Source organism: Trachemys scripta, chromosome 23 (assembly GCF_013100865.1).
Source record: "Trachemys scripta elegans isolate TJP31775 chromosome 23, CAS_Tse_1.0, whole genome shotgun sequence".
NCBI classification, from domain to species: Eukaryota; Metazoa; Chordata; order Testudines; family Emydidae; genus Trachemys; species Trachemys scripta.
Genome location: NC_048320.1, coordinates 8,498,754 through 8,526,679, shown reverse-complemented (window position 1 = coordinate 8,526,679; position 27,926 = coordinate 8,498,754). Strand labels below are relative to the sequence as shown.

General features: G+C 44.4%; 1 protein-coding gene across 3 annotated transcripts in view; it reads left to right on the top strand.

The window, feature by feature from the left end:
* MAPT (microtubule associated protein tau) overlaps positions 1-27,926 on the top strand; it is a 109,528-nt gene that overhangs the window by 13,517 nt on the left and 68,085 nt on the right. The window contains exon 1 of one of the 3 annotated variants that reach the window (XM_034755883.1): positions 8-65. The exons of the other annotated variants lie outside the window; for them this stretch is intronic. The gene's annotated coding sequence lies outside the window, so the exon portion shown is untranslated. Of the gene's footprint in view, positions 1-7; positions 66-27,926 lie in introns of those variants that run through there. 3 annotated transcript variants of the gene reach the window in all.

The following is a 27,926-nucleotide window of genomic DNA, read 5'->3' as shown; positions in this document are numbered from 1 at the left end:
CTGTTGTACCTGCTTCCCACCCCTCTTCCCCCAGTATTCAGTGGAGACTTTGATTATAAAATGGGGTAGGGGTGTGTCTCTGCTGGAACCTAAAGGGTGGGTTTGGTGGCATGAGATGTTCAGGGAATGGAGGTTTCTGTCACTGTTTCCTTTGCTTGTGTATTAAAACTCAGCCGCAACGTTATTTTGGGGATAAATGTGTGTGGTGGCTTGGCTTTTTAAATTGCCAAGGGGTTTTTCTTAAAAGCAGTCTTCTATTTTATGTAATTCACAGGGATGCTTTATTCCCACCCTGCTGCAAGTTGCAACCACTGCTGCTCTAGGGTTGCAGGTGCATTTTATAGGGGGAATTTTTATTTTTTCCCTCCTTCCCACGTTTCTCTATATATCCTTGCCCCCATCTCATTCCTGCTGGCAGGTTTGGTTTCCTGTTTGGGAGACTGCTTTTAATTGTGGGGGTGATGGCAAATGATAGGTTGTCTGTGGGTACTGCAGTAGGTGTGGATCTGGAGAGAGAAAGGGTGGGCTTTTTTTCCTTTTCACATCTGAGGTGCCATATTTTGCAGTTCATCATATCTTCAACATTACAGAGAGGATCCTGTTTAATGTGGGGGTACTTTAAAAAAAAATCAGATTGTCATTTTAAGAAGTAAAAGGTATTCTGTGCATGGTCACTATCTCCTTTAATCATAAAATTAGGGCTAGAAGGAGGGCTATTTGGGTCATGTAGTCTAAGAGTTGTGTTGCTTTGTTACACAGCACAAGTCAATATTATGTGATTTTTTTTTTTTTTTATTATCTTTTTTTACGTTTCATAATTCTAAAATCTTGGTGTTACTGGAGTGTGGGGGGAAAAATGCACCTTATCTTTCCCCCTGTATTTTAAGTGTCTGTCACCTTATTTGATGTAATTGATAACGATAGTAACCGCCATGAGCAGGAACACAATAGACAGACAAAAATCCCTTCTAGGTATTGCACTTCTGTCTGCTTTCTCTGGAAGATACAGAGACATTAGGCTCACTAGGATTTTCTGCGTAATTATTTTGTGTCTTTACGGGCTTTTTCTTAAGAGCTGTCTGAAATGGGTCTTGTAAAAATTTGAGTATATTATATGGCATCTGGTCACGCCCCTGCTATGGCAGCATATATGGCTGCATAATACAATTCTCATTGATTGGGTGAAGACTGTGGTATATCCCTATAATTAAGGTGGGAAAAACCTTTTGTCTACCAGTAGTTGCATTCTTAGCCTTTAGGGAGGTAATTTCTGTAGCGTGCTGAAATTGACATGCCATCTCCTTTATTACCTATTTTATTTTTACACTGCAAATTTCTTTGGATCATTTGGAGTGCACAGAATTACACTAGTCAGAGGCATGATTCTCCCCCATTTCTGGACATTGAATCACACAAGGTTGTTTTCCTTCCCTCACTGAGCATCCCCCTATTTTGAGTTTTCAGCTCACAAACCGGAAAACCCTTGACAGAGATTGGCATCGACATTGCTGTAGTAAATATAATGTGTCACGCCTAGTCTAGATTAGACACCTAAATTAATGAGTTTATTTGATCAAGGAATAACAAATTCTAATTGTATTCTGCTCCATAAGAGAGAATGGGGGTGGGGGTGGCGGTGCATGTGAGGGTTGAGGTAGGGAAGAGGAGTGTTTCTAGATATTAGTTGCATAAAAACCCCCACAGCAGTCCAGCCTTTCCTCTCTGGGAGGGCAGCTGCCATCATTCCAAAGGGGGTTTCTCCTTCCATTTGCTTACCCTGTGATGGGCACAACTCCATTTGCAACCAAAACTGATCCTTATTTATGAACCGACTAGAAGAACGTGCCGTAAGACTGAGCTAAGCCATCTTTACTCTAGCAATCTATATGGACCATGCTTCATTGCAGCTCTAACTTATCTACCTGTACTGTATACAAATTGATTGTTTAATAACTCTTCAAATGGAATGAAAAGAAACTCACTAAAGAGATTTACTTTGTTCCATTTAAAAGCATGCTATCAATTTGAAAAACACACACAATTTTTTTTACCTTGGTTACTAATAATTTAGATTATAAAAGCTCAGAATCTTAAATCTAACTTATTTTTCACTATGCAGTTGTACTCTGCATTTTTTTTTTCTCGTGGTGGAACAATGAAAATGAACTTGACAATTTTCATTCCTATTTGTGGCCAGCTTCATTTTCCAGTTCTAAGTGTTGCAATAATCACAGGAGGAATGTTTGTTTGTTTGTTTAAAAACCTTTTTCCTCTGGAATTTAAAAATAAAAATCCATGGAAACACTTTATAATTCCTCCCCGGTATGTAAGGACAAATTTGAGCTGGCAGTTCAATTGTCTGTACATTACATGGTGTTTTTCTAGATGAGCTATTGGATAGCTGGGAAGGTAATCCAGGCCATTTACAAATACTGTATATGTGTTGGGTTGGGTTTTCTTACACTTGTCCTTGGTGGCTTAGTGATGCATGAAAGCTGGTCTTTGGAAAGAAAGATGCATGTGAAGGTGGTTTCTGCATTTCCTCTAGAATGACCAGGTAGCAAGTGTGAAAAATCGGGACAGGGTGGGGAGTAATAGGACCCCATATTTAATAATAAAAAGCTCCAAATATCGGGACTGTCCCTATAAAATCAGGACATCTGGTCACCCTAATTTCCTCCTATGCAGGAGCCAAGGGATTTTTGTTTCCTAGCTGCAGCATAGGTGGTTTTCACCCTTATTGAACTCCCTTTGTCTCATCACTCTTAATTTAGTTTAGCCTTTAGGGTTTAAATTTAGATGGGACACAATGTTTGTCGTTCATTGTGAGTGCTGATCCCACAACACACCGCTCCGTCCAGATCGACAGTGAGCATGGTTGACAAAAGTTCCATCTTTTTATAAGGTATTATTTGTAGTATAGCAGGGTCCATCAGTCCCAAATAGGCTGAGAGATTTAGAGAGTTCAGTCTATTAATTTTACTGAAGAGAAGGTTAAGGAGCGACTTGATCACTGGACATAATACCTACATAAGGAGCAAGATATCTGATACTACAGAACTCCTTAATCTTTCAGACAAAGGCATAGCAAAATCCAGTGGCTGGAAATTGAGGGTAGAAAAATTCACATTAGAAACAATTAAGGTAATTAATCCTTGGGATAGTTTGCTATGGGATATGGTGTATTTTTTCATCACTTGAGGTCTTTAAATCAGAGCTGGATGTCTTCATAAAAGGTGAGCTAGTTCACCCACAGGTCACTAGGCTCTATGCAGGAATTTCTGAGTGTTGATCTATGGCCTTTATTATGCAGGAAGTCAGACAAAAGGATTATAATGGTCCTATCTGAAGTTAAAATCCTTAATGCATAAGAAGGCAGAGTTTTGCCCCAGAGAGTTTACAGTCCAAGACCTTAGTTACACTAGAAAAACCAGAAGCCGTAATTCTCAATGGGTGCAACACCACTCTTGGTAGCAATGGTGGAGACTGTAGTGTAGGCAGGACTCAAGCATTTATACCATTACATCCTCTAGCCTCAATCAGAAGTGGATTAGATGAGAGAGTGGTAAAAATGCTAGAATCCTTTCTGTACTATTGCTGCTGCTACTGGCTTGGAGCAGAACCCCAGGAAATTAAAGTTCCCAATTTTGTCAGTGTGGGTGCTCCCTAAATGTGCAGTAGTTGTCATTATTTGTGTTGTGGTAGCTCCTAGAAGCCCCAGTTATGGACCAGGCACCACGTTGTGTTAGGTGATGTACCAACACAAAATAAAAAAAGGATCCCTGCCCCAAAGCGCTTACAGTCAAAGCAATAGTTCTGGTAGCATCAGCTCTCTTGGTCCTTATTAGGATTATTGAAAAACAAATCTTAAGTGTCATAGACCAAGTTTCTGAGTTAGCAAAGAACAGTTTAAAAAATGAAAGCATGAAAAGGAGATCTGGGGAGTAATGACCAGAGTAGGTTTTTTCATTTCATCATTTTTAAAGAAATCTTTTGCATTGGGGAATTTAAACATGTAATTCAGGGAGAAGTCCAGTGACACAGCAAAGCATGAATACAGCCATGTGAAAAGCCGTTGGTGGCGATGAAATTTCCTGAACGTTTTGACTAATTACCAACATGAACCTCAAATTCTCTTGTGTTGAAAATTATGTAATATTGGTGTGGAATTTTGTGTTGGGGTTGTTAGGAAGGTGTGTTCAATACCTCCTGGCATCCCTTCTCCTCAAGGGCTCTCTGTTCTCATTCCCCTTCCACTGTGCCCCCCCGCCCCATCTCTCCCCAGTCATGCTGCTAAATTACAGCTTGGAGGAGAGGAGGAAAGAGGCTTTGAGGGCTACTGGAACCCTGTGTTTTCTGGGAGGCCCTGTGTCTCCTGCGAATGCGTGTGGTCCATTCCCCTTCTGGATGGGGCATGAGGTGGGGATGGAGGGGAAATTTGGTGTTGCCTGCAATTGTGCTGGGGTGCCATACTTGTGAATTGCTGTTGAACCCTCCTGTGGCTGAAGGCTGAATTGGTAGCTCAGGGCAGGAGCTCTGGGCAACTGGTTGCTGGGAGGTGGGAATTAATGGTGTCTGTGCATGCCACTGTGAACTGTGTTAGCTGGATGTACTTTTCCAGGGACCGGGCTTTGCAGATTTTTAAAGAGGGTGTTCTCAGCCTCTCTTCTGTCTGCCCATATGTTTTGGGCACTAAACCCATACTTCTCATTATCCCCTGAAGAGAAAGAACAACCAACCTCACTATTCAACCCCAGTATACTATCTCTGTGACCAAGGTTAGCTTCGTTTCTCCCCTCTATTCTCCATCTCCTAAGGAACCTTTTGGTCCCAATATTCCATCCCTCCTTCTGGCAAAGGTGTATTGACCAAACCATACTGTGCCCTGGTTGAGTGTGTAAAATGCAAGTTCAGCATTTCAACAGTGTCTCGGTGTTTCAAAGCGACTCTTATTTAAAGCTATTTTTGGACAGGTGACACTCTGGCTTCCCCTTCCGCTGTGGCTTTTGGGAAGGGACATGGGCATGGGTCTGCTCATCTCGTCGTGCGGGTTGCTGTCAGGTTAGAAATGAATAAAATACATAGCTGCAGTGACGGCGCCTCTGAAGGTGAATATGGAGCAGACTCAGGCCAGCTGTTTGTGATTGTGTGTCTCTCTCCTGCCTGCTTTGACAACCCCCCCCCCCCCTTTCATTTCATGTTTACAAAACCAAATGGCAGATCCTTATATTCTCATTCATCCAGGTCTCATCAATTCTGCTTTTGGAAATGTTTGAATACTTCCGAGCTGTCTTGGGAGACTCTGTCCTAGTATTCTGTGGCCGCCAGCAGCCCTGTTTTATGCTCTGGTTTAACTTGGTGGCTTTCATTACTTCAGATGCATTTGGTACTTTGTAGTACCGGAGAGGAGAGCAAATTGCTAAACTGTGGTAATTAAATCCACCCTTAGAAGTCTGGGCTTCCTTCAGGATTGCGGTCTGCTGAGTGCCGATAGAAGTGCCATTAAAGAGTGGGGGAGGGGTGCTATTTACAATGTTGGTGAGCTGGGTTGTGAGTTGCTATCATCACGGGCCTGTTTTGCACTTTCTTCTGAAAGCCTGTATTCATGGACGATAACGTTAGCGTAACAAATTCGCTGGGGTTTTTCAGCTACATGCAAGTATTCCTGACCGAGTTGTCTGATGGAGGATTGTGTGCGTGCGTGCACCCATCTGGATGTATGCGTTGGGCACCCCTATTCATTACTTTGGTGAAATGCTGCTAAGGAACACCCAGGGCCAAATCTTAGAACAAAATCTCCTTTCATTTACTAATGGCTGAAAATTAGATCACGAGGCAAAGAGGAACAGTAATGTCTTAGGAGGGTGGAGGGGAGTGCTAACTGTATTTTTCTAATGGGCATTTCCCTGTTCTCTCCCCTCCCCGCTCCCATTTAAACACAGGTTGGAAACATTGTAGATTAATCTGTCAGTCTTGATCAGAATACATTTATTTAGTCGAAGGTTAGTTTCACAAACTGGTTCATTGAGTGGGCCGGGCTACCCACCCTCCGAGAGATTTTGAAGAGCTGTTAGTTGTAGCTGTGACAGAACCTGGCGTTGCTTTTTCTATTGGATAACTGTTGTTGAGGGTTTTGCACGACTTCTGTGCTGGATTGTCTTTATCGAATGTACTGCAAAGGTAGGAGTCCTTGGGCAAGTGCTGCTTACTGTCGTGAATGTTGAGGCAGACGCTGTCAACTTGCTACAGTACGTCTATGTACGTACCCAATGGGGCCCTGATCTTGGATGGGACCACTAATTGCTACTGTAATATAAAAATACAAACCTAAGTGCCATCTCTGTTCCCATGGCTCTGTATTTTGACTGATTTTTTTTTTATTATTTTTTGTCACCTGTTTTAATACATTCACTAGCCCAGGGCTACTGTGTTGAAACATGGGCTAGTGAATGTGTTCAAACTCTGCAGGTATATAACATTTTTTTTTTCATTCAAAGATCTTGAGGTTCCTTGGGAATCCTAAAAAGGGACACTATTGGGCTAATCCCACAAAACAAACTTCCTTACCTGCGTTACTAATGAAACCCGAGATTAACACAAGAATAATTTTAAAACTCTCTAATTTATTCCTCTCTGTTTAACTCTTTGCATTTCATTTAGCTCAATGGAAACACACTGGTCAATTTAAGCTTGTACAGTCAATTTCACTTTGTGCAGTATTCTAACATTCAGGCTGAAACCCTGCAGGGGAATGTTTTAAATCCCAACAACCTGTTGTCATTAAAACCTAAAACAAAACAACCAACCCCAAAACCCATGAAAATGTTTTTTTAAGCTTGTTAACTGACCTCTTCTCTCTTTCTCCCTCCACGCCAACTTGATCCTGGGTTGGGTCTTCCAGTCATTTGAGCGAGAGTTCCCATAGATTGGAACTTCAGAACAGAGCCTGCTGTCATTGCTGGGTAGAAACTTCCTCACTTGGGCTTAATTAAGCCTTCCTGAGTTCTACCAATAGTCCTCTCTGGCTTCCTTTGGCCCCTTAACTGTGTCCCCCAGAGACTTCCTTCCACTGCTCTATGCTTTTCCTAAGCCTTATTGGTCTCCCAACCCCACTCCGTCCCTGTCCCATCCCATTCTCAAAGTGTAAGATTCCTCCCAGGTGTCTTTCTCTGCTCCACAGCTGAATTCCTAGTCAGAGAGTTCCTTTTCTTTCTCTCTGCTCATCCAAGATTGCTCCCTGCCACAGTTCTACCCCCAAAATAATCTGATTGGTTGGGAGGGAGGGAGGGACTCAGTTTCAACAACATCCCCTGTCCAATCCCAAAGATGTCCCTTACTTTTTAAAAAATTTAAAACTACATTTACAACTTTAATGTATTTTCTCTGCCGTGCACTCACTAAAACGAGACCTGCATGTGGATCAGAAATCAATCCACTGATCTTTTTCCCAAAACAGTCTAACATGATCGTTAATAATGAAGACTAGTATCCATGGTGTTGTTTTGCTTCCAGTTTCTGATGCAGAGCATTTAAAGAATTCAGAGGAAGCATAAGTCGATGGGATGGCTGTGGGACTTATAGCCAAGCTAAAGGAGCCCCCCAATGTAGTTGGCGCTAAATGGTCTCTTCATTGGTAACTTCAGTGGCCATGGAGGCTGACCCCTTCCTCCCATGCCCGCAGTTGCAAGTTTTTTTGCTAAAAGTAGCTTGCAAAAGATGATCAATAGAAATGTTTGTCTTTTCATTTAATTTTAAAAAAGCCATCGAGCTTAAGGCTGGAAGGGACCACCAGACCTTCTAATCTGATCTCCTGTATATCACAGGCCACACCCCACCCAGCAGCCATACAGTAAACCCAACAATGGAAATGAGACCCACAGGAGACTAGTCTAGTATGTGTGGGACAGTCTATACCTTGGGGGAGCGCCCTGTAACCCCCATATTCATCATTTATATATAATTGTTACTTTACATGGCATGCTTTAGATGAAATATATCATGGGAAAGGTTATGGAAAGCCATTGTTCTATCTACGTATGTATATCTTTAGTGCAGATGAAGTTATGAGAGTGTATTGTATGGTTGTCCCTAAAATATGCTGTGAGTTGGGGAATCACCCAGATATTAGATCCCCAGAGTCAACAAAAAAGGAGGTAACCAATGCCTGGGCGGGTGTCAACCATCAATAACCATTGTCCAGCCAGTGAGTTGCAATATAATGACTTACTGGCCTGAGGCCACATCAGAGGAATTGTTCAGCCTTGCCTGGGGACTCAGCAATGTTCACCACACATGCCTGGATTTATGTTCTCCAAGCACATGGAATAAGGGTATAAAACAGAACACAGTGGCCCCTCGCTTGGTCCTGTCTCTTCCCCCACCTAAGCTGAAGACAACAAGAACACTGGAGCTGACGAGACTAGTCTTCAGCTAACGGAGAGGCTGCATATGAAAGACTGTACCCAGCCTGCAGTATCCAGTGGGGTGAGAGAGACTGCTTAGTTTAGATATTGCTTAGTCTAATAAGGTTGAGAATGTAGACTGTGTGCTTATCTTTTATTTTCTTTTGGTAACTACCCTGACTTTTGCCTATCACTTATAATCACTTAATATCCATCTTTTGTAATTAATAAACTTATTCAAATGTTTATCCTTACCAGGGAGTTTGACTGAAGCGCTTGGTAAATCTGCCCTGGTTACAAAGTCTGGTGTATGTCCACTTTCCTTTGAAGTGGAGAACCAATTAATAAACTTGCATTGCTCAAGAAAGGGTCGTGAGCAGTGCCAGACAGTATATTCCTGAGGTACAAGGCTGGGAGCTGTGGGGATAAACTGGTGCCTTTCTCTGTGAGATTCGTGAGCGGCTGGGGTGCGAATCTAGCTGGGTGTGGGGCTCCACCTGCGGTTGTACTGAGTGGAAACAGCACCTGGAGGGGTTTGCTGCTTGTCACCAGTAAGGCATTGTGAGAGACAGCCCAGATTAGTGAATTAGGGGGCACAGTGGTCCCACAGTCCCAGGTTGCAACCCAGGGATCCCATCACAACGTGCCACAGGAAGAGAGTAGGAGGGACCAAGGTGCACCAGTGCCCTATGCGCCTGTAGTGACAGGGAAATAATTAAGTGCGATATACCCAGATAATCCTGGCAAACGACCTGCATGTGAATGCTGCAAAGGAAGGTGGAAAAACTCCCAAGGTCACTGCCAGTCTCACCTGGGGGAAAATTCCTTCCCAATGTCACATATGGCAATCAGCCAGACCGTGAGCATGTAAGCTAGAACCAGCCAGCCAAGCACCAGAGAGAGAGAGAAAGAAAATGCCTGGTGTCACCTCAGAGCCTTGGCCCACCCTGCCCAGTGTCCCATCTCCAGTCCAGTTGTGGCCATCCCTAATGCTTCAGAAGGAAGAGATTTTAAAAAAGAAAATACCTCCCAGAATATGTACGTGCGTGTGTGTGTAAATTCCTTTGTGACCCTTGCCAGTGGCTGGCTGAAACCCTGACACATGAACTTTAGGTACACAAGATATAAACCAGAAGTGAGCCCCAGTTGTTGAGCCCTACCTCCCACCGTCACAAGCAACCTTGTCATACAGTTGCGCTCACAAATTCATCAAGCTCTCTCTCTCAAAATTAATTAAGTTGTTTGTCCCCACAGCTCTGATTGGGAACCTGTTCCAGAACCTCCCCGCTCTGATGGTTAGAACCTTCTTCTAACTTCCAGTCTGAGCTTGTTCATGGCCAATTTATATCCATTTGTTCTTGTGCCACCACTGTCCTTTAGCTTCAATAGCTCTTCACCCTTCCTGGTATTTACCTCCTTAATGAGAGTGATCGCATCCCCTCTTGCTGCCCTTTTGCAAGACTAAACAAGCTAAGCTCTTCCCTTCTCCTCTCATACGACAGGCCCTCCATTTCCCCTGATCGTCCTATAGCTCTTCTCAGCACCTGCGCCAGTTTAAACTCCCCTTTCTTGAACATTGGTGATCAGAATTGTACAGTGTTCCAAGTGAGGTCTTACCAGTGCCTTGTACAGTGGCATTAATACTTCCCTCTCTCCACTGGAAATGTCTTGCCTGACACATCCCAGGATCACATTTACCTTTTGCACAGCCACATCACCTTGGTGGTTCATGGTGATCCTGTGATCAACCCACATGCCCTGGTCTCTCTCCTTCTGTTACTTCCAGCTGATGAGCCCCCAGCTTGTAGTAGAAGTTCTTCAGATCCTAAGCGTCTGACCTTACACTCTCTACTGTTCAATTTCATTCCATTTCTGTCACTCCAGTCTTCAAAGTCATCCAGATCTTCCTGTGTAACAATCTGATCTTCCTCTGTACTGACGATGCCTCCCACAGTGTCATCAGCAGATTTCATTAGCACACTTCTGCTTTTTGGTCATTAATAAAAATATTGAATAAGAAGATTGATCCCAAGACCAATCGTTGAGGAACTCTGCCAGTAACCTTTCCCGGCTGATGATTCACCTTTCAGCACAATCTGTTGCCTTCTCACCTTTAGCTAATTCCTTATCCACCTTACAATGCTGATACTGATTTCCATTTCCCTAATTTAACAAATAATTCCACATGTGGTATTGTGACCATTTTGTTGAAGTACGAATATATTCGATTTGCTGCACTTCCCTTATCTAAAAAAATCAGTTTTCTTCTTGAAGAAGAAAGTCAGGTTAGTTTGGCATGATCTACCTTTGGTAAGTCAATGTTAGATTACATCCCCTTTACCTCGCTGAATTAACCCTTCTGAACCTTTTAACCCTTCTTTCCTTCACAATTTGCTCTTAAAACCTTGCATACTATTGAGCTCAGACTAACAGGTCTGTAATTGCCCAGGTCACGTTGTTTGCCCCTTTCTTAAATATTGGTGTGATGTTAGCTATTCTCCGATCATTGCACATTTTCCTACTGTGTTTGAAATTCGGACAACTGTGCTGTACTCCTTCATGAGAATGCAACTGGCCATACGCAGAAGGGAAACTGACTTCTCGGTTTTCATTATCCAATGTCCGTGAAATGCAAAGAGCAAGTCCATAGCATAAATAGGGAAAAGTAAATTTAGGCTTTTAAAAATTATTTCAGCTTGAAAATTTGATGGTGGCAGCTGTCACGCCAGGTAGAGAAATAAATCTATATTAAAAACTTTATCCGACAAGCTTCCTTTTAAATGGCATCCCTTCTCCCACCAAAGTTGAGTTGTCTTTAACAAGGGTAAAGTGTGTATCTGTCCTGTGTGCTCCATATCATTTGGATGAGATTTAAAAGTAGAGGTCCTGACTACTTGGAATTGTTACAAAAAGACAGATGGGATCTTTTAAGAGAAGAGTCCTGGCTTTGTTCCAAAACAAAATTCCACCCGTCCTCATTTCTCACTGGGATTCTTCTTCACTTCCTGTCCCAAATAGTTGTGTAGTGTTATGTCCTGTTAAACAGCTGATGCTGTTTCCCGTGTGTGTCAGTAGTAGCTAAAGTGGCCCTTTGGAAAAATGTGGTTCATACATAGTATCTATTTGTAAATTACTCTGAGATCTGTTGGGGTGAAGGTTGTATTAAATGTAAATTGTTGGGTTTTTCATGCAGTGTAGTTCAACTACATACATAGGCGCCGACTCCGTGGGTGTTCCGGAGCTGGAGCACCCACGGGGAAAAATTGGTGGGTGCTGAGCACCCACTGGCAGCTCCCGAAAATGCCACCCCCATAGCTCACCTCCCCTGACCACACCACCAAGTCCTGCTTCTCCCCCCACCCTCCTAGCGCTTGCGCCGTGAAACAGCTGTTTTGCGCGGCAAGCGGTGGGAGGGAGGGGGAGGAGGAAGAACACGGCGCGCTCGGGGAAGAGGCAGGGCCAGGGCTGGGATTTGGGGAGAGGTCCAATAGGGGCAGGGAGGGGGCAGAGTTGGGGTGGGTCGGGGCCAGGGGCGCAAGCACCCACTGGTGCCAAGGAAAGTTGGCGCCTGTGACTACATACACACTTTTACATCAGTCTGGGAAACTCTTTTTAAGGTGAATTGAATCTTGGTCTTCTGTATTTGTATTTGGCAGCTAGAAAGAGTTGGGTTTGTTAAACATTGAAGTAGTTGTACGAAGGAAAAAGCTGTATTAGAAGAAGCTAGCAAAGTAATGGACAGGGCAAGCAAACTGATTGCTTTCTCTAGTCGCTGTAGCTTCTCTGTACGCTCAGGCAGGAGGCCAGCTCTCACTTCTGGCCTCCAGCCAACCAGTTACATGTGGAGTGAGTCTCTACCTCTTTCCTATTCAGACAGTGAGATAAAATGCGTTGGGTGACCCTCGGACAGGCAGAGCGAGATGTTGGGGACAGGAAGGTTCTGGGGTCGATGGGCTCGGAAGGTTCTGGAATCTTCTGTGGCTGCCGAGAAGCGGGCGGCTGGAGAGAGGAGCAGGATTGAATTGCAGCGGCCGTGGGCAGCTGGCTCCCCAGGAGGAGATGGGTGGGGAGAGAGGGTTAAACAGGGCACTGGGTAAAGTCTGAGAGAAGGTGCATCGGGGTGGGAGCCTCAGGTGCAGAGGAGGAAAGGGAAGAGAACCTAAAGCTCACTTAACTTTCTGTTTTGCCACCCTAAAGCAGAAGGGTCTTACTTTCCTATGTAAAAATACATCCCTTCTCCTCCCATTCCCATTTGAATCAATTCTTGTCCAATAGACAGTAGGAACTTCTGTGGAGGGGCTCAATCTGTTTTGGGGCCGCAGGGTGTGACATTCCTAGCACTGAGGTGTTTTACGTAGGGGTCTACAGCTACCTGAATGAGGGAAGCTGGGTTAAGTACGAAAGCAGCCAGGAGTTTTTTGCAGTGCAGATCAGCAGCTTGCCTGCAAGGCGGTGAGTAGCAAAATTTTATGCTTGTCTAGGCTGTGAATTTGCTTGGCCTGGGTTTCTGGACAACAGGATGTTCCTGGCCTGAGTTGCATATTGCAAAGTGAGTGTGTTCTTTGTCCGTGTATGTTTTGGAAGCTGGATGGTGACAGGTGAAATTTAATGTGAGATGGGTTTAAAGGGATACAGGTTCCTGCTGTGGTTTCTGTATTATGATTGTGCATCTGGACATTATGGTTAAATGAGCATCCTCAATTTAAAAATCACACTTGTCCATCTTTTTTAAGTGTCACAAGTAGCCAAAGATTTATACAGCTCAGGTTAGAGGAAAAAACTATTTCTATATATCTCCATTTATTTTGTGTATAATCGCCCTCTGTGAATAGTCAGTTTCACTTCTTCCCCCCCCCCTTTCATAAAGTTTTCCCTTTGCTGAAAAGATCTTGTGTACATCAAAGAGCAGCAGAAAAGCCCTTTCTTATCTTTTAAAAAGGAATTATTTAAATATTTGAGGGCATATTATTTAAATTTAAACAGAATTTTTAAAAAATGAGATTGTTCCTTCAATAATGTTGACCCATCTTTGTAAAACTCTGAGATCTGTGGTTGAAAAGCACTATATCGGTGCTAAGTATTTTATTACCTTCAGACTCTGGATTATGGGCATGATAGGATGAGTTAAGGGCGTTGGTGCTGGTCTAGGCTCTTGTGCTCTTGCTGTGAATTTCTTTTGTGGATTTGAGAGTCTGACCCTGACTCTTAAACGCAGGTTTTGTGGTTTTATAATGAGAGAACTGTGAATCGCATGCTGATCTGCCTCAAAGCTTATAAAGCACCTTATGTGGTGGCGGTGGTTTTTGATAGCTCATCAGACACGTAGATACAAGTGAGCTCGGGGCTGGGATTCACTTCTGGCCAAATTCCACCCTTGGATGTGCATTTACAGTTCCAACTGAAGGGCAGAATTTAGCTCCAAGTACTGTAGTTTTAGTCCTCATTTAAAGTTTGTTTTTTTGGGAACATGATTTCACCCACTGTCTGAATATCCTGGTGAATTATTTTGCTCCTTAGCTATTTTAGATGATCTAGAAGTAACTTCAAGAATAAGCATCTCAAATCGTGTTTTAAATTACAGGGATCTTGCACACTTTTCCCTGCATGCCCTCTTACACTTTTTTCACACTCAACTAAGCAAGAGAATCCTGTGTGATGATCGAGTGACATGATCATGTTCTGAACAAAAGTGCTCCCCTGATGGTGGTGACGGAGTGGTTTGAAATAGATTAGTATTGGGAAATTCTCATTAGCAGGTAAAAGCCATATGTGTACCCTGCCTAGATGAAACTGTATCCATATTATCGGATGGCTGTTCAGTGGGATGTGTGGAATGAGTTTGGTGAATCTCATTCCATTCCTAGTTTACAGGAGTCTTCATCACAAAAACTATCACAGTTGGTTCTGAAAGATCCCGTCATCGGCAGTCTCAGCAGAGATGCCAAGAACTAACTCTGTCTTCATCCCATAGAATTGGTCCTTCCATACCCTATGTAAAGTATGCTGTCAGAGCACAGTCTGGGGGACTGCTGCTCATCCCATGTCTGTTCTGAGGATAGAACCTGGCATCTTTCACTAGCACTAAATTTACCCCTTGTTTCTTGTCTCGGGAAACAAAACTCCATGGCTATGGGTGTGGTCCAAGCGTTTTCTGACACTCAGAATTAAACAGTCTGCATCTATGCTGCTGTGGTATGACTAAGAGAGGAGCCCTTTCTGAAGCCTCAAAGGACCAATTTATTTCAGCCATTGCTTACTGATCCTGGGAAGAGTCTGTGGCCCTATACACACAGCATGAGTGGATCCTTTGTAACCTGAGACGTGGGGAAAACAGTATTTTAAAGCTGGAAGTAAGGGTCTAAAGCCGGCTGCTCTTTCATACATACAGCATGCATGACAGCAGAGCTGAATTTAGTGCTTACAGGGCTAAAAATCCTCAAAGAGCCTGACTGCAGTGTATATATAGCTATTTTAAATAGCTACCTGAAGAAGAACTCTGTGGAATTCAAAATCTTGTCTCTTTTATTGAAGTTGATCAAATAAAAAATGTCCTCACCCACCTTGTCTCATATTGAAAATATGTGCATCTGAGTAATAGTGAGGGTCTGGCTTGAATATACAAGCACAGGGAAGTTCTAAATTCACTCTGACCCTATTGGCTATTCTCTAGTATACACTTGCATTCAAAAGACGAGACAGAAGCTCTGGGGGATATCATTTTCATTGTACCAACTGCAGCTGGTCCACGTGCTGAATGAATTGCATGCAAAAAATTTTAGCTGAAAGCCTTTTTTTTCTGTAAATACAAAACCCACTGTCAGGATGGTGGTGGGTTTGTTTGTTTTCTTTTGGTAAGGTCAAAAAACATTAAAATGGCCAGTTAAAAAAGGTGAGGGTAATCAGCACCTGGGAACTTGGGTCCTGCAATCGAAGAGTAAAGCAGCGGTATCTTTATTTAGAGAATGGCAGTTTTATGGGCTGGTGTGTTATATTTCCACATGAATTACTCTGTGGTCCTGCTTCATAGTAATTCTGCTAGTCAGGATCTATAAAATGGACACCATGCAAGCAAAGGATACCCTCCAATTGTCTGATCATCTAAATCGCCGACACTCGAAGGACCATCTGCGGAGACAGGGCATGCTTAATCTTACATCAGAATGGACATCTTGTAAATATAAAATTCCTATGGGCTCTGCTCTCTGTCCTTAGTTACTTGAAGACCTTCTTGTCCTGTGCCTTGGTCTGGTTTGGATTGGATCTTCTTGTTCCAAAAAATAATAAAGGAGCAAATACAGTTTCCGATCCTAATTGAACTAAATGATTAGTTATGCATGCATACCCTGAAGTGTGATCCCATTGTCTCTGTTCTTTGATGCCCCTCCTTGCTAATTTATTCCATTGATAAATTGATCCAGTTCTAATCTAGCTCAGTGACTTTGCCGCTCTGTTATCCTACCTGAGCTCCCACCTCTCGACTAGCACTGACCCTTCTTCTCTACCCCTCCACCCAGTCCCACTGCTGGTCTCATGGTTTCTGTAGCATGCATTTCTCCAACTCATTAACACTCCATGTAATTAAGCAGCTGTTGAAAACCTTTTTTTTTACCTTCTACCTCCTGTTTTTCTATTCATATTGATAAATATTGAACTGTTAATCACCCAAGATGCTTCAGAACATTTGTCTATGCAATAAAATTCTCATGAGTGAGTGTGTTATAAAACATTGAGAATGACCTACTATTGTTTGCCCCCATTTAGAATATCGATATAAGGATATCCAGGATGCATAGTAGGGTTTTAGTTCACTCAAATCACAAACCCATACTGGACAATTAAATGCTGCAGAAAAGAAGCAGATAGCATCTTATCCAAATTAAGTCTTTGTGAAGTGAGTGGTGGATGTAGGGATAATATTCCATTAGAGCACACAATGCTTGGGGTGTTACTAATTGTATTTTTTCCCAGGCTATTCCGAGTGTAAAATATCTGTTATCAATTGTTCTGGTTCTCCCCCTGCCCGATTACTGCAGTTGATTAAAGTGTAGGTCTTAATTTTGAGTCTGTCATTCACTTCTCCGTGAGGGGGGGTTATGCTGGATAGAAATGATGGGCTTACACTAAAAGCTTAGCTGTAAGTGCTGCTCTTTCGCCTACGAGAGCCAGCTGAGCCTGTCTACTAAAAATATATATATATATATGCAGCCATTTACCGTTTCGGCTTCTTTCCATTAAGGCAGCCTGCAGCCTCGATCGCCTGTCCTCTGAATAGACGCCAAGAGGAAGTCAATTGCAACCTCTGATGCGGGCCAGTTAGAAATGTAGGCTGGGTCTACGGTAGGTGCCGCCTCTCGAGGAGGTGGAGTACCTGCACCGATGGGAGAAGCTCTCTCGTTGGCATAGGTAGTGTCTTTGCTAAGGATTGCAGCAGCGCAGCTCCACCCCTGCAGCGCTATAAGCGTAGACAAGCCCTTAGAATGAAAATACAGCCCCGTTTCCAACCTTTGGTAGCACTTCCCTTTATCATTGACTTACCCTTAGGGATATTGCTGCACGAGCAGCCAGTGCTAAATCAGGTGCATGCTGGGAGAGGTGTCTTGGTACTTACTAGCCACTACAGGGACTTTTCTGGTGTTTCTATCTGCCAGATGGGTTTTTGGCATCAGAAAGTCTATTGAGTGGGTGCCACAATATTGTACATCCAATTCTGACTTGAACCTGGTCACCCCAAAAGTTAATACTATATGTCACAGCTCTTGAGAAATAGTCCTTCCATCTTTCTTCCCTAAGCCATGATGCTCCAAGGAGGAACTTTAGCATGCACTTGACACATGCAGGACCCTCAAGGTCAATCTGAGCATATGACATTTTGTAAGTCCAAGGCCTGGTTTATAGTGTACCACCCAGCCGCGTAAGGCAAGAAAGCTTCTAAATGTCTGTTCCAAGGTCAGAAGTCTCTACTTTTCGAGGCCTTTTCCTTTGGTGCAGTAGTGGCATTCTGGTTGGAAAAGTGATGCGCTTCCTTTGAGGAGACTTGCACGGTAGCCGTGTGATCAGTGATTCCCAGGCCACCCAATTCTGCACCTTGAGCATACAGTCACTTGCAAAAGTTGCCTTTGGCAGAACTGCTCCATAGTGCTCAGTATATGGGGGGGAGGAGAGGGGAAATGTATAGAATCATAGAATTCCTGCCCTACCCCCTCCTTGATACACACACAGAAAAAATCCTACCATGGGCTATAGCTGATCAGTTCAGTGGTCCCTCTAATACTCTTTGAAGCAGTTGCCTCTGCGCTCCCTGCTAAATAGGGAATTGTGTGTGTGGGAGGCGGGATGCAGCCCCCACTATTAACAGCACTATTCAGCCCACTTACTCGTATTTGCTCCCTCACCCACAACAGCGGTGGCAGCAGGGCTGTTTCTATAGATATATGAAACCGCTGCTGCATTGGTTAGACTTTGACAGGTTGTCTTTGAAACCATAAGTGCTAAAGACTGAGATTCAGATTCCTGTTTGCTCTGGGTGCGTGGTCATGTAGTTTTCATGCCCCTTGGGCTATAGCTCCTCAGGTATGTGCAACTGGCCGTTAGAATTTGGTGCCAGGATAGTGTGACAGTAGTCTAAGCAGATACATTGTGCGGATTCCTAGCCGTGTTCAAACAGCTCAAAGTATTGGTGGGTGTGTGTATATATAAATAAAAAAGCCAACCCTGTGAAGGTGGCTGAAATGCTATAATCCTTGCTCCAAGCATTCACTCACACGGTTAAACTTTAACACCCTCCCTGCCCACCTTGCACTTTCCACTCCAGATGGAATCTGAAAACCTGCATAATTGCAGTTTTTCTTACATTGTGGCTGTCAGGCTAGGGAATCTTTAATATTTAATATCTTCAAACATTATTGCAGCTGCATTAAATATTAAAGAAATTTTACATAGACTCTTCAGCTACACTGCCTGCTTCATAAAACAGACTGAGAGTTTGTCAGCACAATGAAATGAAAGATAGGTAAAATCAAAGTAAATAATAAGCAGGCACTAGAACAGTGGGGCCCAAACTTTTCCTCTTTACCAGTAATGAAATGTGTCCAGGTCCTGCCAGGCCGGAGCAGAGTAAAAGCTGGGCCCAGCGAGGGCTGGAGCCATGGCCGGGAGCAGAGCTGAGGCTACAGCTGTTGGGGGGAGGTGGGGCCGGAGCAGAGCTGGAGGCAGAGCAGGGATGGGTGGTGCTTCCTCCCTGCCCTCCATGGGACTGGCCCAGGCCCTGCCGTGCCCCCCCCCCGATGTTCTGCCACACCCTGCTAGTGGGGCGTGCCCCACAGTTAGGGGACCACTGCCCTAGAGCTCGGTGGGAAACAGTTTTCCCATCCTGTGAACATTTTTGAGAATTGCATTTTTTTTTTTCCCTTTGCGCATCAGGACAAAACTGAGACCTTTCAAAAAGACGAGGCGGGAGGAGCCCAATCCACCGTCAATAGCCTTGTGGTTAGGGCACTCACGTGGGATGTGGGAGCCCCAGGTTCTGGTCCCTACGGTGCCTGCTTCAGAGCAGGGAGTGGAAGCTGGACTCCCAGATGAGTGCGCTAATCCCAGGCTATTGTCTGTTCTGGGGCACTCTCTGATTTTGAGCAGGAATTCTATTCTGGACCCCAGACACCTTCTTGGTTAAAATTCAGTTGTAACGGGTTCGTGCCTGCCAAAACTCTTGGGGTTTTGCTGAATCAGCATTTTCCATCAAAAGAACGTTTAATGGAAACATTCCTGGCCCACTCTAGCAAGCACCTTGCGTTTCAGTAGCTCGTTCTGTAGCGTTCCAGATGTGTGGGCTATAGCTCCTCCCAACCAGCAGATGGAGATCAACGCTAGGACTTTGGATGTCATATCGTCATATAAAAGTTGACCTCTCTCAGCCTTCAGTTGTTCATCTCCAGCAGGTGGCGCTGCCTGCATCTGGGCTGGTATAGAACAGGGGTTCTCAGCCTTTCTGAGCTCTCTTCCCCCTCCTCCCCCCGCTATAAAAACTCCACAGGCCACGTGTGCCACAATAACTGATTTTCTGCATATAAAAGGCAGGGCCGGTGTTAGGGGGTAGCAAGCAGGGCACTTGCCTGGGGCCCCGTGCCACAGGGGCCCCCATGAAGCTACATTGCTCAGGCTTCAGCCCCGGGTGACAGGGCTCAGGGCCATGCAGTGGGGCTTTGGCTTTCTCCCGTGGGCCCCAGTGAGTCTAACACTGGTCATGCTTGGTGGACGCTCTGAAACCTGCTTGAGGCCCCTAGGGGGTTCCCTGGTTGAGAACTTGCTGGTATAGAAGACTTTGAAGAAAGAGAAAATTCTCCCCTTTGCCCCAAAACGTCTCAAAACTCTCTACAGATTTTACATGGAGTAGCTTTTGCCTGTCACAAATGCAGCCATCTCTGGTGTCCAATGTGGCCAATAGCACACAGCAATGCTGCGTAACAGTACTGTCGAGTGGAGACAACTCCCTGTAGTGTAAGCATAAAGACTAATAGCAGAGCTGCTTTCAAGGGGTAACGCCCACTAAAAAGTCACAAGTTGCATATTCAGTGCTCCGGGCTTTAGTTTATTCCTGCTCTTTATCAAAGTTACACTCCTGAGAATTGGGGCATTTGGGCTGCGGCTCAAACCCGCCACAAACTCTCTCCCTTGTCAGCTAGCTCCTATGTTTTAACACTTGCTTGGAGTCATCCACGGGTTGACTTGTTGGCATCTCCTGATGTCTCTGAACAACGTGTTTGGAGGCATTTTTTCAGCCAGTCGCATGCTGGCCTGCCCTTCAGGAAAAAGGTGCACGGCTGATTTTTGTATGGCTACCAACAACAGGGACCGGCATTGGAGAGCCAGGTTGTGCTTGACCAAGTCTCCGAGGATGTGTCTACATGGCATTTTGGAGTGAGCCCCCGAGCCTGGCTTGACAGACTTGGGCTGGCTGGGCTTGAACTCGCGCTCAAGAATAGTTGTAGAGACAGTGCAAATCCAGTTCTCCTGGTGTGGTGGGTTTTACGTCAAGCGTGAAATGAGCACTCAGCTCGTTTCTGCACGTAGGTTAATAAGGAAATGGCAATAACCACAAACAAGAAAACTCCTGGTCTTGCTAGATTGCAAATATCCTCAGACCAGATGAGACCTGATGGGACTCCTTTTATTGGTGAATGTTATTAAGCTACTTATCTTAGGGAGTCATAAGAGGGACATCCTTGATAATGACTCCGCATGACGAATAGGGAAGAAAACAGCAGCCATCAGTTTGCGTGGATGGATGTCTCTTTTTGTTTAGGCAAAATAATCCCTTAGAAAAGCAATTTTTTCCTCCTGCCTGTGTGATTTGCAAGCTAAGGTAAAATAGGCTTTTGCTGAAGCAGAACGCTGTCGTGTCATTCTGAATGTCTTCAGTCATAAACATCCCGGAGGCAGGTTGGAAGGATTTTTTTTCCCCACAATAACATTAATTTTTGTATGATGTACATGAGCTGTCCTAATGATAGAGATGTTCAGGGTACATCTTTAGCTGGGGAGCTACGCAGACTAATCCTGAACAGTGATTTGCATACTCCGGCATTCATAGAATCAGATGTCGGAGAGGAAGACACATTAGCTCATATAGAGCCTGGTGCTGCAGACTCATGGTTAACTTTTAGCATGTGGCTACTAGTCCCTTTGAAAACGCTAGTTCTACTCACATGCTTAAACACCTGCCTAAGAGTTTGCAAGAGTGGAGTCTGTTTGTCTGTCTGTCTAGGTTAGTTATGTGGCCTCCCATCACAACGGTGGTCTGAGCAATTTGGTCTCTTTCTCTTCCCTGGTCCGTGTTGGATTGTTCCTTACAGGATATAAGGATGTCAGTGTGTAAAGCAGCACTTTCAGGCAGGGCCGTCCCTAGCTATTCTGGGGCCCTACGCAGCCCCCCTCTGCCCCACGGGGTGTATGTGGGGTTGTCCCCAGGCCTCTGCGTGGGGGGGGGGGGCTGGCTTGGGGGGCAGGGGGAACCACTCCCTGGCACTCACCGGCAGCGTGGCTGAGGTTGCGTCTGCACTTCCCGCCACTGATGTGTGCAGGCCCAGCCATGCTGCAGAGCTCAGGGGAGTGGGGGCGGGAAGAGGTGGGGCTGGGGCGGAGCAGGGGTGGGGGCCCTGGGGAAGAGCTGGAGCAGGGGCTGGAGCAGCACACAGCTGCGCAGGGCACTAGGAAATGTGGTGCCCCAAATTTCCTGGTGCCCTACACAACTGCGTACTTTGTGTATGGGTAAGGACGGCCCTGCTTTCAGGTTTACAGTCAGGAGGGTACCAATATACGCTGTGGTCTACATCTTTGTATTTTGGCACAAGATTTCTTGTGGCATCAGGCAAAGCCTTTGATTGTCATCTTGCTAGATCTCCGTGTGCTAGATTCATCCTGGTGTTACTCCAGTAGAATTACATCTAGGATAGATTTGACCTCTATTTAATGGCATCTGCTATACAGTAGGCCTCAAACTTTTTTTTACTGGCGACCCCTTTCACACAGTAAGCCTCTGAGTGCGACCCCCCCCCCCCCCCAATAAATTAAACACACTTTTCATAGAATCATAGAATATCAGGGTTGGAAGGGACCTCAAGAGGTCATCTAGTCCAACCCCCTGCTCAAAGCAGGACCAATTCCCAACTAAATCATCCCAGCCAGGGCTTTGTCAAGCCGGGCCTTAAAAACCTCTAAGGAAGGAGACTCCACCACCTCCGTAGGTAACGCATTCCAGTGTTTCACCACCCTCCTAGTGAAATAGTTTTTCCTAATATCCAACCTGGACCTCCCCCACTGCAACTTGAGACCATTGCTCCTTGTTCTGTCATCTGCCACCACTGAGAACAGCCGAGCTCCATCCTCTTTGGAACCCCCCTTCAGGTAGTTGAAGGCTGCTATCAAATCCCCCCTCATTCTTCTCTTCTGGAGACTAAAATTAAAAAACTTTTTAATATATTTAACACCATTATAAATGGTGGAGGCAAGCGGGGTTTGGGGTGGAGGTTGACAGCGCGCGACTCCCCATGTTATAACCTCACGACCCCCTGAGGGCTCCTGACCCCCAGTTTGAGAACCCCTGTGCTATAATAAGCAACAGAGAATCCTGTGGCACCTTTAAGACTAACAGATGTATTGGAGCATAAGCTTTCGTGGATGAATGCGTCTGACGAAGTGGGTATTCACCCACGAAAGCTTATGCTCCAATACATCTGTTAGTCTTAAAGGTGCCACAGGACTCTCTGTTGTTTTTTACAGATCCAGATTAACACGGTTACCCCTCTGATACTTGTGCTATAATAGTGATTCTGGCATATGTGCTAATGGGTTTTGTCTGAGGTAGAGATTGGGTTACGAGAATAACCTGGCCGGGGATGTTGGAAGCAACAGGTTGCCGTGTGTGCGTATTTATGTACACATTACAAATTTAAGTACACACCCAATGAGTATTGCTTCCAATTTAAAATCTCCCAGTGCAATCCTTCATTCAACTCTTTCAAGGACACCTACAGATTGAGAATTAACCAAGGTCCAGATTATAGCTGAACGTTATCACTGCACTTGGACATCATAGAGTTGCTACGACATTCAGACAGTTAAGTCGTGGAGAGCCAAAATGTTCCCACGTCTAGTGTCAATTGCAGGTTACGGGGTGGGAGTGATTTGTTTTCTGATAACAAAAAATGTTCCTGAGAATGCGTAAGTAGTTGGGTGGAGGCAGTATTGGGCAGTGCTGAGTAATGAAACAGTCTTTGGGCTGGTCTACACTGGGGAGGGATCGATCCAAGATACGCAACTTCAGCTACGCTATGCTGAAGTCGAAGTATGTTGGATCGAATTACCTGGGTCCACATGGCGCGGGATCGAAGGCCGCAGCTCCCCCGTCGACTGCGCTGCCGCCGCCCGCTCTGGTGGAATTCCAGAGTCGACGGTGAGCGCGTTCGGGGATCGATATATCGCGTCTTAACGAGACGCGATATATCGATCCCGGATAAATCGATTGCTACCCGCCGATACGGCGGGTAGTGAAGACGTACCCTTTGTGTTCCACTGCCAGTTCTGAGTTCAGGATTGCACTGGGGGAAATTATAGACCTACTTCATGTTAATTATTACTCAGCAGGATGAAGTAGATATTAAGGTTGGATGTGAAATGAATGTGAGCGAGAGAATCAGTTCTGAGCTTGGTTTTTATACCAAGGTTCAGAAAGTTGAAGAAATACTGGATGTAAATACTATATGTAATATAGTGCTCAGATGTAATTTATATACTATAATACTCAGATGTAAATACTATATGTTGTGGCTAACTCAAAGACCTTGCCATGTATTTCTGTGTAGTTAAATTTAAAACAGCTTGTGGGGTTGCCTGCTTTTAACTATGCAAAATGTGGGTGAATTCTAAGATCTGGTCCTTCATCTTCAAATATTTTCAAAACTAGTGAAAATCCTTCTCCCTTTGTTTGTGTGCAAAGGGGAGTTTTTTCCTTACCTGTTAATATTCTTTCTCGGATTTTCTATAGCAGGCGAGAAGCTTGAGTGAAAAATTCTTCCAGGCAACAGGTGGAGCCAGAATGCTAAGACTTTGTCATACCCTCACAGATGAGAGTCCAGCCGTCTCTCAGCCATCAGCTGAATATTTCAAAAGCAATATCAAAGAAATATTAACCTGACACTGCATTAGTGACTATCACTGAATAACATTAGTGATAGTAGCAACCTGAGCATAGAGCGACTCTGTGTTGAAATTCGCAGCAATAAAATAGATGCCCACATCTTATAGGGAAGGGGGTTTAGAATAAGATAGAGCTTGAAGAAAACAGGTAAGGAAAACTTCAGCCTCTCCTTTTGACCTTCTCTGCTAGTCCAATTGCTTGGGACCTTCCAAAGTAATTGATAATTTTAGTGTGCGTGTGTGGGGACACTCCTTATGTTAGTTCTTTGTCTTCTGACACACACACGCGCACACACACTCATTCCACCTGTGCAAAGGCCACAACTGCAAGCCTGTTCTGTAAAAATGTGGACAGAAATAGCAAATCTCCTCAAAAGGGGCATCCCTTCTTTCTGCTCGTGAAAAGCCAACTGAACAAACAGTGAGCTTTAAAAGATTCCAGTTCTTCCTTTTCTGCTGCCAAATAAGCCCTGCTGATCAGTTCCTTAATCCGGAGGCACTTGAAAAGCATGGTTTGGAGTTTTATATCAAGTTGTTTGTTTCATTCCCATTGTAACAATCACCGTTAAAACTCTCGTATTAAACACATAGGAAAAGAAGAAAGAATAGTTAAAGCATTTGATACATAAGGTAAAGCTTTCATTTTAACAATTTTCCATATTCGTATTCCCTATATTCCTGCTCATCAGTCTCCTAGATGGTGTTAAAGATGGTATTAAAGGTCCCCTCCCCTTTTTGGGGGGAGGAAGGGGGAAGAGCCAGTTTTAGATGGTATTGGATTGTTGTGGAAGTGTAATCTTGTTCCCTTTAAAACAAGGCAGAGCTTTTAAAACCCACACAAAGGGAGACTGAAATGGCAAAAATAGAAGAAAAAAAATAGTTCTGCCTTTGTTAATTACAACTAACTGCTGGGAAAGTACAGGCATAGTACATGGTCTTTATTAGCTACTCTGAGACCTGGCAAACTTTCCCAGCGTTTGGCTACAAGCATTGTTTGTAGTTTGCCCCCCCCCCCCTTTTTTTTTTTTTTTTTTTTTTAAATTTCAGCAGTGTTACAAAAGGTGGCTTTGTCTTGGCTGGTTAACCCAGACTCAGTTAGACAGAAGGGAAAAAGAGAGAGATTGGTATGAGGTGAAATAAAGTCAGAGAAGGAAAATGACACCCTACTTAGGCAGCAGAAGGGACCTGAGGTTCACAGTGCAGGATGTTCAGAGTTCAGCCTGATCTGATCAGGACAATAAAGGCCCAACAGGTCATGGCAGCCATGAGCATGAAGCTTAGCTGAGTTTATTAAGCACTGTTTCCAGCTGAGCCCCTGAAAAGCCGGTGACGACCTAGCCCCTTTAAAACTAACCACACTGAGCAGTTAACCAGGGACTTCAGTTATAGACACTTCCTTCTGTTTCTAGCATTATCTCGATTTGTTGCTGTAGCAAAAAAAATTTTTTTTTTTTTTTACATTACCGGAAAGCTGGGAGATCCCTAATCCCTTCTTTTAGCTTAAATATAGCTAGCAGACCATTCTTTCTATCTCCAGCTTTTGCCTATGTCAATAAACAGTTTTATTTTGTAGACCATGCTGGACTCTGTGATCTTTCAGATGCTTTTTACGCTATAGAATACAAACCTTTGCATGGAATTCCGCCTTCCCAGCACCTGACTCCCATGAGTTCTGGCTCTGCAGATGCAAGGCCCAGTACTTTACAATTAGCTGGCACATCTCATGCTCTCTGTCTTGTAGCTGAGGTGAGATTCTACACAATTCTGAAGGAGATTAAGGACTGCTGTGCTGTTTACTCATTTTCATATTTAATTCAAGAAAAGCCTCTGTTTTTTAAAAACGTATCTGGAACTCCCTCAGAATTTCCTGTCTGATGGAACACTGGAGCACTGCAGAATCCAGCCCCTTATTGCAAAATTTAGGTCAAACCTGTGATGGAGCACAAAGGACCTTCACTTTGGCTTTTTAGAACTTGTAGATCTGGTGATAGCCTCATCACTAACCCTTCTAGTCAGAAAATACTCCCTTTCTCGAGGACTCATCCTGCATTCAGAACCAAACACACTGAGCCTAGCTGCATGGTTTTTGAACATAAATGCTCAAGTCAAGTAACATTTATTAATCTCTCCAGTCTTTTGGCCTCAAGAAAAATATCCACCAATAAATCCTACTCCGTTCTCTGGCTGCAGTTCAAGCACTGGCACCCGGAATGTATCACCAAAATCCCACTGGTACTAGACGTCTTCCGGAATGGCCTCAAAGTGAGCTCCCTGAGAATTATATGCCTTTGCTATAACGGGCATCATGAGTACCAGTCAAAACTGGAAGTAGTTTTGAAACCCAATTTGAGTAGCTTAGTCTTGAGGAATCTGTGTGTGTGACAGGACTACAGGACCTGAACCCAGAAATTTACTTCTGTCTGCACTAACGCAAACCTCCCTTTAAATCTTTGTAAAAAGTCTCCCTAAGTGTTGTTCGTTACAGTCATCACGTTGGCAAGAAGGGTGTCAGAACACAGAGCGTTTTCAGTCACTCCAGCAATGTTGTCCTGAGGATAGACCCAGCTTTCATGCTCCATATAAATTCCACCGTTCACACATCGTTCTTTGCAAATCCCAAATATCCAAAGAGGAAAATTTGGCATGTGCTAGATATGCAAAGAACATTACAGATATACATCAGATGCACCACAACCTTTAGAGCAGTGGTTTCCAAACTTGTTCCGCCGCTTGTGCAGGGAAAGCCCCTGGCGGGCCGGGCCGGTTTGTTTACCTGCCGCGTCCACAGGTTCGGCCGATCGCGGCTCCCAGTGGCCACGGTTCGCTGCTCCAGGCCAATGGAGACTGCGGGAAGCGGCGCGGGCTTGTCTTCTGATGGCATCAGTACAGGGAAGAGGATCAAAATTATCCATTTCTAGACAGTGTATTTCAGAACCCTGCAAGACACAAAGCTGAATCACATTATCCCTGTTAAAAGCATACTTCTTAATTACGTTTCCTAGGCTGAGTGATCGTATGCCTTGTATGAAAAAATATGCAAAGCTGTTACTTGATCATCAGTGCATATGTTTACTGAATACCACCCGATCAATGTGCAATCCATAGGAGAAGAATGGACTGAATTATGGTTCAGGTTTGTAACTGGGCATTGGTAGATATTTAACTAATTTAGTAACATTGCGAAGACATGAAATAACAGCATATTTAATTGCTCACCCTGTTAAGGAAGCATGGTCTAGTGGATGGAGCACTGGATTGGAACTCAGGATACCTGGGTTCTTTTTCTGGCTCTGCCACTTGCTTGCTGGATGATCTTGGGCAAGTTACTTCACTGCCCTGTGCCTCAGCTTCCCAACCTGTAAACTGAGGATCTACTGATAAAAAGTGCTATATCATATTATTATTGTCCTAGTGCAAAGTATCTGAACTATTTGCCTTAAGTAATTTACAACAATTTCTCATTATCTAGAGAGCGCCATATCTGTGGTCTTCTCTTGTGTGGAGAGGGAAGAACTTTCAGGGGTGTAACGCTACATTTTCCAGTCAGTTTGACATCATCTGAGTCCGCCTGCTTTTGTTGTCTTGACCCATGGATTGTCAGTCACGACTGAGTAAATCGAGTCCTGAAGTAGAATCATAGAATATCAAGGTTGGAAAGGACCTCCGGAGGTCATCTAGTCCAACCCCCTGCTCAAAGCAGGACCAATCCCAACTAAATCCACCACATAAGTGATAGTGTAGATCTGGCTACAGTAGCCACAAGCCTGAATGTGGCCGTGCAAGGGAAGAGCACCTATCCTGTCCTCAGGAGAGCGCACAGGCTCCATATGAGTG